The sequence below is a fragment of the Meriones unguiculatus genome, chromosome 6, assembly GCF_030254825.1.
Source record: "Meriones unguiculatus strain TT.TT164.6M chromosome 6, Bangor_MerUng_6.1, whole genome shotgun sequence".
NCBI classification, from domain to species: domain Eukaryota; kingdom Metazoa; phylum Chordata; class Mammalia; order Rodentia; family Muridae; genus Meriones; species Meriones unguiculatus.
In genome coordinates, this window is record NC_083354.1 from 70,127,739 (window position 1) to 70,140,113 (window position 12,375).

Consider the following 12,375-nt stretch of genomic DNA (forward strand, 5'->3'; position numbering starts at 1 on the left):
GCTTCCTTTCCTTGACATAAGCTTTTAAATGTGATATAAAGAATAATAAAAATCAAAGTGAAACTGGAAAAAGGAGCTACCCATTGCATTAAATTGAAATAACTCCATATTGTCCCTTGACATGGAGGTATCCTCAGAATTAGCCAAAATTGTGAGCTCAGAGAGCATGACACCCAAAATTTCTCCTACTTCTGATGCCAACTCCAAGCTTGGAGGCTACCCTCTATTCATGAATTGGCTACACCTTCTGATACTCATCCAAAGCTATTAAACTCCTATCTATAAGGATACAATCAGCCAGAGAAAGACAGCTGCAACAGGCAGAGTCTAGAAGGCTCTGAAGTGATCTTTCATAGTGCTGAGGCCACAGCTTTCTGTCACTGATGTGTTACATTACACAGGAATGATTATCAAAGAAGAAGCTTCACCCAAACCTTAGTGTTCAGGGTCCCATTTTATAGACTTGATTGTTTGTTCCGTCTCAGTAATCCAGGATGGCCCAGATTCGATGCTAAAGCCCCATCTTAAATCACTTGGTCAGTCTCTCTCACTGGCCAGCTCCCACCCTACGCTGTGGTGGTTCCAGGCCCTGCCTCTAAAAGAAGCTGAGGGCGAAGGCCAGGCCTCTCTCTAAGCGATTCCAACTTCCTAGCTGCACAGGTTCCTTTGGACTCCTGATTGACATGGATGGTGGTCCTCCAGGAAGGGGTGCTCCCTGAGACGCAGCGCGGCCCTCCAGGAGCTGGCAATTTGCCAGGCAGTGCTGCTATCCAAACACAGGTATCTGGGCTCCATTCTCTTTCTTTCCAGACATGCCCCGAGGATGCTACCAGGGAGCTCTGATAAAGTCCCCAGTGCTGTGGTTCTCACAGCTCAGAGACAGCATGGTGTTCCCCAGCCAGAGGTTCTGGGGCCCTTTATTCTGGGGCTTAAAGACAGCTGACATCTCTGGAAGTCAATTATGTGCTATCAACCAGATGTGTGAGCACCTGCCCTGGAGGTTTGGGGAACACCGCTGTAGTGAGACCACGTAGTTTGATTTGAAACTGAACAGAGAAGCCTGGACTTTATACACACAGAGAGGGGAGAGGCTGGGGCAGAGGACGCCTGACAGCCTGGGAGGCCAGGGCAATAGTGAGCAGCCAAATATGGAATACAGAGGTTCGTTACAAAGCATCAGGGGTTTATCCTAGAACATGACTAATCAGAAGGCTGAGCTGCAGCAGGGCTGGTAGAGGCTGCACGAAGCCCTGGGTTTGATACCTAGCACCCCGCAAAGCTGGGAATGGCCACAAATCCCCGTCATCCTAGCTCCTGGGAGATGGAGACAGGATTCAACTTACAAGGTGGCATTCTGGAGAAAAACCAGGCAGAGTGAAGGCAGGAGGAACAGGCTTGTTAGCGCAGAGCCCAGGCTGATCAGAGGACATTGAAGGAGAGGCTTGGAAAAGCGAGCAAGCAAGCAGGCCAGCCAGCCTGACCGTGTGGTGATTTTGGAAAAGCGTGGTACACAGGCAGTTCTCTAGAGCACAGTGTTTGGTATAGAGGGCCAACAATGACAACCGTATGGCCAGAGATGATGAGGAGGCTATATAAATAGGGCCTCAAGGGTAGACGTGACTTGTGACTTGTTAGTTTATGAGACAGGCACAACCCCCCCCCACGCATGTACGCACGCACACATGAATGCACACACAAACGAGTACTATTTAATTCTCAGCCTTGAAAGCCTGTTCTGCCTCACATCCCTGCTGCTGTGTTGACAGAAGAAACTGCTCAGGGGCAGCTGAGAGACTGAAAAGATTCATAGTAGGAGGGCTATGCCGTGGCGAGGAAAGGAACGAAATCAGAAGGCACTAGGATGGTTTGGGCAGTAGCACCAGCAGGAGGGAAGATGGCAGAAGCCTGCATTGAGGTAGTCCATGCCTCGCCTTGTGCTGCAGCCCCAGGAGGCTGGTTAGGTTAAGCTACAGGGCTTTATGGAGCTGAGTTTGTGTTTCTTTTGGGTCTGCTGAGACTAGCCCTCTGGGGCCCCCACTTTCCTCAGGTTTCGCTTCTGCTAAGTGTCCTTGATGTGATTGATGAATTAGGTATTGAATAGCCTTCTCTAGTTAACTCTGAATATTTTCTTTTCCTTGAAGAATTTTTCAAAATGCCCTGGTTTCCTTTTTTACTTAGACTATTTATATAACAGGTAACTTCAGCCAGAGTCTCAGATTTGCTGTTGACAGCTGGGAGAGCTCAGGCCCATCACCAGCTCTTTCTAAATGCTGGTGTTCTTATCCATAAATGGAGATCATTTTGAGAAAATTCTGCATTTTTTGAGATTAAGTAATATTGTATATGTGAAAAAATAAAACAAATGACAGTCATTATTGTAATGGAGTTAAAACCATTACCAGTTTGGAGTATAACATGCTGACTAAGAACATCTAGAAGCTGTATTTTTAATTAAACTTATTGTGTGTGTGTATGTGTGTGTGTGTGTGTGTGTGTGCGCGCCATGATGGTATATGTGTAAGCCAAAGGACAATCCTTGGGGTTGGTAGGGGTCAAACTCGGTCAGGTTTAGTGGCAACAGTCTTTACTAACAGAGATGAACTGTCTCAGCAGCCTTAGGAATCATTAAAATGAATAACTCAGCACAACAGCACATTAGTTGGGCACACATGTGAGTAGTGGTTCTTTTTTAAATAGTATTTATTTGTATATGTGTGAGAGAGAGACAGAGAAAGGCAGAGACAGAGAGACAAACACACAAAGAAAGAGACAGACAGATAGACAGACACACACACATACACACACGCGCACAGAGCTTATATGTATATGTATGTATGGGGAGGCCAGAACAGAGTATTGGATACAGAGTCACAGTTCTGAGCAGGACCCTCAGCCTGTCACGTGGGTATGGGGGGCCAAACATCAGTCCTCATGATTGCTCAGCAAACACTCTATTTTATTATTATTCTCTTGCTTTTGAGATTATAGTACAACTACTTCATTTCTCCCTTCCTTTTCCTCCCTCCAAACCCTCCCACCACCCTTTTCCTGCCCACTTTCAAATCCGTGTCCTCTTTATTCGTTAACTGTTAGCAATCAGCTCGAGCCCCTGAACTCTTGACCTACCCGCCCCTGGTAGGTCCTTCTAATTGGGAAGGACAATGTGTAAGCCTTAGAGCAAAGTAAATATGATCAAATACTATTTCCCTTTCACATTTCAGATATGTGGCCTTGAGAAAAAGAACCTCTCTTATTAATAATCAAAATGATTTTTCCCAAATTATAACACATACCATCACCTAGTGTTTTTAAAAGGCATAACCCCAAAAATATACGCTAGTATAGCACACATACCCATAAAAGACTTAATTTTGTATGAAGAGATTTTTAGATAATAACATATAAAGCAATAACAATAATCATGGTTAAGATGTTGGCTTTATTGTGAAAAGGTGACTCCGTTCCTTTAAATTACACTGTGTTATTTTTTTCACAGTCCTTTGCATTTAATAATAATTCAGATAACTAGGGTGAAGAGTGACTGCTGATTGATTCTAACTGATTCTATTTGCTTCACCATAAGGCAGGCAAATTTTTATAGGCTCTTCGAAACCAACTCTCTTCAAAATGGAAAGGGAAAAAAAGTTTAACGCTTTAAGAGTTATCCTAGATGGGTGCAGTGGTGCACTCCCAGCACTCAGGGAGGCAGATGTAGGCGATTGCTGTGAGTTCCAGGCCAGCCTGGTCTGCAAAGCCAAGGCTGCCCAGGACAGCCAGGCTACGCAAAGAAACCCTGTCTCAGACAAACAAAACAAAACAAAACAATAACAAGCAAGCAAGCAAGCAAGCAAACAACAAACACCAAAAGAATTATCCTCGTGTTCTTCCTGATACCAGAATATTCCTAAAAGCTGGATTTTCTTACCACAGCCCTTACGGTGCCTGCCACCAGCAACCAGGCTGTCTTGTATCCTTATCTTAACAGACGGCTGGTGGGAAGGGGCGCCTTCCAACCAAGAGCCCTTCATGCTCCATTCCCAGGGCCTTGCTTCAGCCCACAGGATGCCTACCATCCCCCATGCTCTAAGCACTGCTCTGAACACGTGGGTCCAGGCCAGACCTCAGGCTCCAGATCGCTGGAGTCGACTGTGCTCATTTTTCTCCAGATTCAGTGTCACTGAACTAGATGGTCAGTTGCTCAACTGTCATAGTCCACAGCTCCTGCACCTGCAGGTTTGTGAGATCCCTGGACCTCAGCCCACTGCCAGTTCAGACCATCCTCATGTCTATCCTTGGATTCTGAGCCAGCCCCTGGGCCTGACTGAGCGCCCCTCGTGCTTAACCTATTCGAGGCTTGCGTGGCTTCGTGCCATGTGTGCCCGTTCCTCTCCTGCACATTAAACTCCTGTCTTATACCCAGCTCACATATCAACACCTTCCCAGGAAGCCCTTCCAAGGGAATCTACCAGCCTCTTACAAAGCAAGGACTGTGTCTACTGAAGGGCTTCCCTTGTTTCTAAGGGGCAGGGTCCCAGGGTTCGAAGGGTTGGGCAATGTCCATGTGTGGTTCTGTGGTACAGCAGGCTTCTGTGATACCTTAGCCTACCAAGGCTCCTTGCTCAGGCGTAGTCTGCAGACCAGCAGCCCTAACAACCGCAGGGAGCTTGATGGAAATGCAAACTGTCTTCTCCAACCCTGGACCTCCTGAATCTGCTGCTGAGCAAGTTCCTGGGTGATCCTGAGAGAGTGAGAAACCCCGGTGTAAGGAGAAACCTGCTCACCCTCGAGACAGGTGTTCTCAGTGAACTGCTTTCTAGAGCCCTGTCGCTCCTCACATTCCAGTCTAGAGACCTCTTTTGGACTGGTTGCTCCTGGGTCCACAAGCTCGTGTCTGGGTGGGGCAAATGGGGTAGCCTCGCTAGGCAGAACTGGGAGAGCTCACTGTCTGTGCCCTGGAGCCACACAACCTTGGTATCCATAGGATCAATGGTGAAGCTAACTTTTTTCTTTTGGTTTTGTGAGACAGGCTTTCTCTGTGCAGCCTTGGTTTTCCTGGAACTCACACTGTAGAGCAGGCTGGCCTCATACTCAGAGACCACCACCTGCCTCTGCTTCCCAAGCGCTGGGATTAAAGGTGTGTGCCACCACCTCTGGCTCAGAGTTATTTTCTGATACACAGAAAAATGAGGTTTTGGGAACAAGAGTGGCTTTATGACTAGAAGGCGCTGTGACTGCTGAGAATGACTGCAGTGACCTGGAGAGGTTGGAATGTTGCCAGTCCAGGGCTAATTGCTCTATCTTTGGCTAGCTTTAGCCCCCGAACAGCCATGCCCTGCTCCTTTGTGTCAGAACATTCTGTGATTAATAGGCCACTAGCTTCCTCCTACATAAAAGCTAAGAATGTCATCAGATAGGCGTCAGAGGCCATTAGATAAGCTCCCTTCGTTGTCCTGTATTTACCTTTCTGACGCACCCACCAATGCGTTTTAAACATGCTTTGATTTATGACTTCCTTTGTTTTGTAAAACTATAAAACTTAACTGCTCACATGTTGGAACATGGAATTTGGGGTAACCCAAATCTGTGTTCCAGGGCCATGGTCACTCAAAAAATGGCTCCATAATAAACTCTCTCTTCGTCCCTTTAAGATGAGAGCTGTGTTTCTCGTCAACAAGAAGGTAATGAACTAGAACACGTCTGCAACTAGTTTCCAGGCCTGAACTGTGGTTGACCTCCCTCACCAGACACATAGTCATTCAGGGAATGTGTAACATTCATTGGCTTTTGGCTTCTGTGGTGTTCATTATCAACACGGTATATAATTCCACCATGTTAATGGAAGCAATTAAAATATGATCCATTTGTAATTATCAGGGCTTGAAGGGACCACTTTCAGCCAAAATTACCCACATTAGCCTCACAACAGCTATGGCAAAAAGCTGTCGAAATGTGCGCAGTTGAGCAGAGTGTCCATTGCCATTTATTATTGTTGTGTGTGGAGGGGTACTTTGAATGCATGTACATCTATAAACCATGTGCTTGTCTGGTGCCCTTGGAAGCTAGGAAAGGTCATCCAGTTCCCAGAAGTGGCATTACAGACAGCTGTGAGCTATGGTGTGGGTGCTGGTGCTCGATCCTGGGGCATCTGGAAGAGCAGCCTGCACTCTTAACCGATGAGCCATCTCTCCAGCCTGATATTTACTATTTTAAAATTGTGATCCTTTGAAGTTAGGTCCTTGGAAGCCCTGAAACTTTGGCTCTCTGGCTCCTGATGATCCAACTGTTTAAGTGTTGTGCATGGTCAGACCATACCCCTGTCATGTCACCTTGGCCAGCATGGAAAGCTGTCCCTTCTACTTGCATTACTTTTACACAGTAATTTTGTAGTGTTTTGATCTTCCCTAAGTTATCAAGGAAGGCAAACCGAGGCACACATTTTTTGTTTTCTGCTTGTTTGCTTCGGGGAGTCCTAACAGTTGCTCATTGTCTTGTTTAAAGAACTGAATTGTCCTAAAATCTCAGTGTGTGAATGGCTGTGGCAGCTTCAGTTTCAACCTGCAGCTGCAGCTGCAGCCGTACATACTCAAAGCACTCAAGAACGCGGACCCAACCTAAGCAAAAATGGAGGCGAAGCGTGGAATCCCCTAACGGGCTCATATGAAGCTTCCACAAGCTGGCGGATTAGGAGTTCATAACAGTAGTTATGCTCTGTGGTAGAAAAATATAAAAATTTAAATACTTTATAGTCCATGTGCTGAGCCTCCAACTACCAGGACCTTGCACAGTATAAATGCTTTTGCTGCTTTTGCAGAATGTCAGAAAAAAAAAAATCTATTTCAGTATCTGTCGACTGGGAATGTTCATAAAAGCAACAGTCCTCCATGTCCCCAGAAGGATATGCTTGCTCGTGGCTCACAAACACAGCTTGTAGATCAGATGGCCTGGGTCTGAGCTGGGCCTGGTGGCCTGTAACTGTGAACCCAGCACTTGGAAGGCAAGGCCTGCCTGGGATCTAGAAGCCCTGTTTCAAAAAACACCCAACTCAGGAGACAGGGCAAAGTGCTCAAGCGGGAGGACCGGATTTGGGGACCACCGAATCCATGCAATGGAGGATGTGCAACCCAGCCCTAGGGCTATGGATTAGGGGAGTGTGGCGGAAACACAGACCCTTGGAGCTCGTTACCCAGACAGCCTGGCCAAGCCAAAGAGCTCCAGCTTCAGTGAGAGGCTCTGTCTTAAAAAAGAAGGTGGAGAACAGTAGAGGAAGGGGTTGGATGTCGACCTCTGACCTCCACATGCTGTGCACATGTGTCCCTGCAAGCACATGCTCACACATACCCAAGGAACAGCAACAAAGAAAGCCCATAGTGTGGATTCTGCCTTCTACTGTTCGGCAAGGTCAAAGTCATGCTTACCCCGGTTTCTTCATCTCCAGAATAGATACAGGGTCTCACTATGTAATCTAGGCTGGCCTTCAACTCACAATCCCTAGGCCTTATCCTTTGTTGCCAGGACCACAGGCACGAGCCGTGGCATCCATTTGCTATCTGATTACTGGGCATCCTCTCTCCACAGCTAGGCATAGCCCGATGCTGCTTTTTAGCTGTATTCTGGTTTGTTTGGCATAAGGGTAGCTTTATGCAGAGTTCTCAATAGACTTAGTTGCCCAGGCCCAGGCTGGGTGCTGGAATTAATACTGCCCCTCCCCATCACGTGGACCTCTCCACCTGCTAGATACGTTCCAGCTTTCCATTACCCAAGCTTTATCATTTCTTGCAACAAGGGATACAGACCAATTAATCACCAAGGAGCAGAAATAAATTACGTCAGCCTTTGGGTGATTTAACACACCTTATCACGGAGATGCTGGTTAGTTTATGTTCAGCATGGCTTGCTCTTCAAAGCAGAGTCAGGTTCTTTATTCAGGTTCATTCACTGTGTAGATCAACAGTTACTCCCCTTCTTGCCAGGATTTTCTTGTAAGTGAATTTTCTGAATGTGATCCTAACAGTGAAACTCTGATTAAGTAAACATATTCTGGAGATGAGGTTTTCCAAGCAACACAAGGGAAGTCGTTTGGGTTTAGCCCAACACAAAAATTGACTTAAAATGTTTTCTTAGACTTTCTTGCCTCAGTCAAACAAGGGCAGAGCAAGGAGCACAGCTTCAAGGCCAAAGGAAGGACCATTCCTCTGCTAACCTATTTATTCAACAGCCTACACTTATTTTTTATGTTGCTACTATGTTTTGGTCTGAGGCCTAGACACAGTGGAGTGAAGGAAGATACTGAATGGAGGCAAAGCAAGAAATAGATAGCTCAGGCTTCAACAAATCCACTTGGCAAATACGTGGTCCCAGATAGGACCTTGTATTCCTCAAACCTAGTTTCTGTTGGTGACAAGACCAACAGAACACAGTAGCAATCAGACTCACATTTCCAAGGATATTTGAGGATCACAAGGTATGAAAACTCTGTAAACTTTCTGTAAATAGCTACTTCCTGCCGTGCCCAAAACCCTTACATTGATTTTTGAGAATGAGTGCACACGGCCAAAGCATTCTGTCATGTGGCTGCTCCTGCGCTGACTCCATCATGATACCAGTCTTCCACTTATTTTGTTTTATTTTGGTTTCTGAGACAGGGTTTCTCTGTGTAACAACAGCCTGGCTGTTGGAACTCAATATGTAGACCAAGCTGGCCTTGACCTCACAGAGATCCACCTGCCTCTGCCTCCCGAGTGCTGGGTTTAAAGGCCTGCACTACCACACACAGCTTAACATTTCCACATGTTTATTTTATGTGTATGAATACCTGTCTGCATGTACGGAAGTGCACCCAAAGAATGCAGAAGAGGGCATCAGGTCACTGGACCTGGAGCTACAGCTGGGTGTGAGTTGGTCCTCTGCAAAAGCAGCAAGTTCTCTGGAGCGCGCACTCGCCTCTGCAGCCTTGGTGTATACATGCAGAGACAAGAGGAAAGGAGCTGTCCCTTGACCTGCTTCTCCCTCTCCTAAAGGGCATAGGCAACAGATCCTGCTTTCTATAATTCAGCTTTTGTATTAATGTTGCCCTGCTCCTCCTAACTAACTTAGGAGATATTGATTCTTTGCTTAGGTAGACATCATGCTTTTTGAAGGAAGCTCCAACAGAGACTCCGTCCTCAAAAGGTCAGTGTGGGAACAATGTTTTCATAATCATCCAAGTGGGTTGGCTTCTAGGCAACTGAACTTTTACTGTGTTTGGCATCTTCAAAGAGTGGAATGCACCTCAGTGTGCTCAGGGGACCTCTGCCTACCCACTGACAAGGTCTTTCACATCTGTAAACTATTGTCTAATATAAGGACTTCAAACTTTTGCATAATCTGTATACGTTGGGTTTAAAACAATGTCACAATTGCTGGATTCAGCCAAGAAGTTAAAAGCTCCCTTTGTTTTCTATTGCATTTTCTCTCTAGATTCTTCCAGGACACATGAGCTCCCCTGGGCCTTTGGGTTGCAGACACCAAAGAGGGAAGATGTTTCTCTCACTACTTGGGGCTTGGTCATAGCAAGGGAAACAGGGCCTCATCCTATAGCTGGGAAACTCTGTCTAAACTAAATTTGAGAGAGCAGTTTTATGAAGACATTCCTGTGTGTTGATGCACCAGTCTCTAGTGGGCACAGTGTGCCAGAATGAAAACATGATCTGGTGAAATGTTTACTCAACTATGGAGAAAGGGTAAAGTGGGTTTAAAAAACAGCATAATTTTAGTCAATTGATTGCAGCTTCTCACTTGTCACACTGTTATCAGAGCTGTCAACAGGGGCAAAGTAAATCAAGCAGTTTCAAACCCCTTTGTGTGACAGAGAGAAAGAGAGAGAGAGAGAGCGAGAGCGAGAGAGAGAGAGAGAGAGAGAGAGAGAGAGAGAGATGGAGGTGGTGAAGCTAGCACTCCAGGGGGCAGGAGACCATTTCACTGGGCAGAAAAGTGGAGGGGGCAGTATAGGTTTAGTGGTTAAGAAGTCAACTCTGGTGTGATGAGAACCACATCAGCTCTGGATCACTTGACCAGATCTTAGTCCTTTAGGGATAATGTGGGGGATTAAATGAGATAGATAAACACAGTAATACACATAATAAGTATAAAAACAAGAGAGGCTCATCATTGTTATTGATCCCAACTCTATCGCTGTAGACACACTGGTCCCTCAAGACAATACACTCAGCCCTGCGTTTTAGAGGTCGAAGTAGCCAGCTGTCTGGGAACTGTTTTGCCCTCTGCTTGCCTGTTTCTAGGCCACTGGATCATTATAGGACTGGCCATTCTTGCAGACTGACTGGATCCCTGGTTCCCTTTGCTTATCTGGACACTGAACACCGGGTGCTTAAAGTAACCCACAAGAATTTGTAGAGCGTGTTCACGTTTCTCTTTTCTGTAGGATGGTTTTGAGTGTTGTCAGACCCTTTGGTGATTGCATCTTTATTGCAGTCAGCAGAGGGCACTGTTGCTTTATATACTTCCTCCCAGAGGCTCCAGGTAGGCCCAGGAATGGTCTATTGCTGGCTTTGTTGAGGTTGCCAATGTCATTTCTTAGGTGACTAGTGGGTATGGGAAAGAGGAAGAGATTTGATTTGTAATTAAACATATGTAAAAATTTTGGATGTGACAACTCGAATTTTATTAAGCCTTGGAAACTTACATATGGAATTTTAAAAAGAGACAAACTTGTCAAAGAAAATGAATTCGGATGAAATCCATTAAAGTTCTACCAAGGAAAGCAAGCACTATCTGAAAAATCGGGGTGCACCTTGGTGTTCCCTCAAGTTTTCAGCATTTTAGGCATCCCAGAAATGATGTAGAATGAATTAGTGGAGTTTGAGGGAAAGCCAGGACTGTTTCTTCGCAGTTAACCTCCGAGATTATGTTATGAAAACTCATACAGCTGTGACTGTGAAAGGCTGGTACAATTATTTTTAATAGCTATTTCTGTAAAGCTTTTTTTTTCCTGAAAGCAGTTTCTTAGGATGCGCAGAGAAATTTATGAACACCTCTTTCTGTTACACACGTTCACACTCACATCCATATTTGCGCTCATCGCCTTGCCTATGTTGCGCTTTTCACTTGACGAGCATGTAGCGCAATTATCAACACTGCTCCCTTTTCATCTGATTTACGGTAACTTCAGCCTTCTGTCTGAGGCATACGGCACTGTTGAGTAAAGTCTATGCTCACAGACTGCTATAAAATCATTTAAATATTCATTCAGAGGTGCAAGCTCTTGGACCACAAAGGTCCCTTCTTCTGGTCCCTTCTTCATGCTGAGACCTGCTCGGAGACTTGGCATCCCGCCCTGGAAGCACAACACCCAGGCCAAACAAAACCTTCATTTTTCATTGCTTGGAACAACGGTCGATTCTTAAATGCAATTACTTAGAACAAATTAGGAGTTTAGTCCAGGAGCCTTGGGGCACTAAAAAGATTATGGAAAACAGGAGGGAAAATGGTTCAAGATTCCCCTAGGCTGTGTAAGGTCACAGCCTATGGACGCCTGGTGTGATCCTGATAGAGCCTGGAAACTCTTATCACACACACCCTATAGAGCTTCGGGGCAGGAGGAAGAAAGAGAGGCACCTGGACCCCATTTTTGCTCTGTTTTGGCTAGGCTACATTCTTTCAAATACAGCTAGCTGCTTCATTTTAAAGAATGTGTTTTAAAAATAATTTTCTTTGCATCAGCTTCTTTTTTAAAGCAGCAGAGAGGAAAGAGCAATTTCTCTATCATCAGTTATAGACTGATGGTTCCAGTACAAAACAGGGAAACAGCATCAACAAAAGACAAAGACGAGCAGACTTGTACTGCAGATGCACTTTCCTTCCTGACAATAAAAGGCCCGGGACCAAGGCTTCAGACGCTGAGTGGACAGCTCAGGCGCTGAGTGTGAGATCAGCATGCACAAGTTCTGTGTTCAATCTCTGGCACTACAAACCTAAACTAATCCCCTTCCCACGAGTTGAGAGAGCACATTCAAGGATGTAGGTGTCCCTTCACTATGTGAAGATGTGGAAAGAAGGATTTCCAGAAGCATTCAAGTCCCTTGCCTGTACTGAGGAAGGTTACTTGGGGGATATGTCAGAGATTACAGGAAATCCATTCTCTGTAAACAAGTTCCTATCAAAGCCGCATAAAAGCAGCTCACAGAGTGCTCAGTGTTAACATGTCATGGTTCATGTCTTACATATATGCCAGTTTATTGAATCTGTAAAACAATCTTCCAGGCAGGTACTCCCACCCTCTGTGTTATAGCAGAGGAACCGGAACCACTGACTTTACAGCGCCAGTCCCCAACACTCCCTGGGAAATGCAAGCATAGGAATTCAAGCTTTGTTCTCAAG